Here is a 3435-nt window from a genome sequence, read left to right on the forward strand (position 1 = left end):
AATCAAATGAAAGTCAAACACATACAAAAAAAGCTAATTGAATCAAATGACAGTCAAACACATTCAAACAAAGCTTTTAGAATCAAATTAAAGTCTAATGCGTTAAACAAAGCTAATTGAATCAAATGAATGTCAAACACATTCAAACAAAGCTAATTGAATCAAATGAAAGTCAAACACATTCAAACAAAGCTTTTTTAATCAAATTAAAGTCTAATGCATTCAACAAAGCTAATTGAATCAAATGAAAGTCAAATGCATTCTATAAAGCTAATTGAATCAAATGAAAGACAAACACATTCTACCACAGCTTTTTTAATCAAATGAAAGTCAAATGCATTCATCAAAGCTAATTGAATCGAATGAAAGTCAAACACATTCGAACAAACCTAATTGAATCAAATAAAAGTCAAATGCATTCATCAAAGCTAATTGAATCAAACAAAAGTCAAATGCATTCATCAAAGCTAATTGAATCGAATAAAAAGCAAACACATTTAAACAAACCTAATTGAATCAAATGAAAGTCAAACACATTCAAACAAAGCTTTTTGAATTAAATGAAAGTCAAATGCATCCAACAAAGCTAATTGAATCAAATTAAAGTAAAAAAAAATAAAACAAAGTTACTTGAATCAATTGAAAGTTAAACACATTCAAACAAAGCTTTTCGAATCAAATGAAAGTCAAATGCATTCTACAAAGCAAATTCAATCAAATGAAAGTCAAACACATTCAAGCAAAGCTAATTGAATCATATGAAAGTCAAACACATTCAAAAAAAATCTTTTTGAATCAAATTAAAATCAAACACATTCAAACAAAGCTTATTAAATCAAATGAAAGTCAAACACTTTCAAACAAAGCTTTTTGAATCAAATGAAAGTCAAATGCATTCAATAAAGCTAATTGAATCAAATGAAAGTCAAACACATTCAAACAGAGCATTTTGAATCAAATGAAAGTCAAATGCATTCTACAAAGCTAATTGAATAATATGAAAGTCAAACACATTCAAGCAAAGCTAATTGAATCAAATGAAAGTCAAACACATTCAAACAAATCTTTCAAAATCAAATAAAAGTCAAATGCATTCAATAAAGCTAATTGAATCTAATGAAAGTCAAACACAGTCAACCAAAGCTTTTTGATTCAAATTAAAGTCTAATACATTCAACAAGGCTAATTTAATAAAAAAAAAGTCAAATGCATTCTAGAAAGCTAATTGAATCAAATGAAAGTCAAACACATACAAAAAAAGCTAATTGAATCAAATGAATGTCAAACACATTCAAACAAAGCTTTTAGAATCAAATTAAAGTCTAATGCGTTAAACAAAGCTAATTGAATCAAATGAATGTCAAACACATTCAAACAAAGCTAATTGAATCAAATGAAAGTCAAACACATTCAAACAAAGCTTTTTTAATCAAATTAAAGTCTAATGCATTCAACAAAGCTAATTGAATCGAATGAAAGTCAAATGCATTCTATAAAGCTAATTGAATCAAATGAAAGACAAACACATTCTACCACAGCTTTTTTAATCAAATGAAAGTCAAATACATTCATCAAAGCTAATTGAATCGAATGAAAGTCAAACACATTCGAACAAACCTAATTGAATCAAATAAAAGTCAAATGCATTCATCAAAGCTAATTGAATCAAATAAAAGTCAAATGCATTCATCAAAGCTAATTGAATCGAATAAAAAACAAACACATTTAAACAAACCTAATTGAATCAAATGAAAGTCAAACACATTCAAACAAAGCTTTTTGAATTAAATGAAAGTCAAATGCATCCAACAAAGCTAATTGAATCAAATTAAAGTAAAAAAAAATCAAACAAAGTTACTTGAATCAATTGAAAGTTAAACACATTCAAACAAAGCTTTTCGAATCAAATGAAAGTCAAATGCATTCTACAAAGCAAATTCAATCAAATGAAAGTCAAACACATTCAAGCAAAGCTAATTGAATCATATGAAAGTCAAACACATTCAAAAAAAATCTTTTTGAATCAAATTAAAATCAAACACATTCAAACAAAGCTTATTAAATCAAATAAAATTCAAACACTTTCAAACAAAGCTTTTTGAATCAAATGAAAGTCAAATGCATTCAATAAAGCTAATTGAATCAAATGAAAGTCAAACACATTCAAACAGAGCATTTTGAATCAAATGAAAGTCAAATGCATTCTACAAAGCTAATTGAATAATATGAAAGTCAAACACATTCAAGCAAAGCTAATTGAATCAAATGAAAGTCAAACACATTCAAACAAATCTTTCAAAATGAAATAAAAGTCAAATGCATTCAATAAAGCTAATTGAATCTAATGAAAGTCAAACACAGTCAACCAAAGCTTTTTGATTCAAATTAAAGTCTAATACATTCAACAAGGCTAATTTAATAAAAAAAAAAAAGTCAAATGCATTCTAGAAAGCTAATTGAATCAAATGAAAGTCAAACACATACTAAAAAAGCTAATTGAATCAAATGACAGTCAAACACATTCAAACAAAGCTTTTAGAATCAAATTAAAGTCTAATGCGTTAAACAAAGCTAATTGAATCAAATGAATGTCAAACACATTCAAACAAAGCTAATTGAATCAAATGAAAGTCAAACACATTCAAACAAAGCTTTTTTAATCAAATTAAAGTCTAATGCATTAAACAAAGCTAATTGAATCAAATAAAAGTCAAATGCATTCTATAAAGCTAATTGAACCAAATTAAAGACAAACACATTCTACCACAGCTTTTTTAATCAAATGAAAGTCAAATGCATTCATCAAAGCTAATTGAATCGAATGAAAGTCAAACACATTCGAACAAACCTAATTGAATCAAATAAAAGTCAAATGCATTCATCAAAGCTAATTGAATCAAATAAAAGTCAAATGCATTCATCAAAGCTAATTGAATCGAATAAAAAACAAACACATTTAAACAAACCTAATTGAATCAAATGAAAGTCAAACACATTCAAACAAAGCTTTTTGAATTAAATGAAAGTCAAATGCATCCAACAAAGCTAATTGAATCAAATTAAAGTAAAAAAAAATCAAACAAAGTTACTTGAATCAATTGAAAGTTAAACACATTCAAACAAAGCTTTTCGAATCAAATGAAAGTCAAATGCATTCTACAAAGCAAATTCAATCAAATAAAAGTCAAACACATTCAAGCAAAGCTAATTGAATCATATGAAAGTCAAACACATTCAAAAAAAATCTTTTTGAATCAAATTAAAATCAAACACATTCAAACAAAGCTTATTAAATCAAATGAAAGTCAAACACTTTCAAACAAAGCTAATTGAATCAAATGAAAGTCAAACACATTCAAACAAAGCTTTTTTAATCAAATTAAAGTCTAATGCATTCAACAAAGCTAATTGAATAAAATAAAAGTCAAATGCATT

This window comes from Chenopodium quinoa, unplaced genomic scaffold (genome assembly GCF_001683475.1).
Source record: "Chenopodium quinoa cultivar QQ74 unplaced genomic scaffold, ASM168347v1, whole genome shotgun sequence".
Taxonomy (NCBI): Eukaryota; Viridiplantae; Streptophyta; class Magnoliopsida; order Caryophyllales; family Amaranthaceae; genus Chenopodium; species Chenopodium quinoa.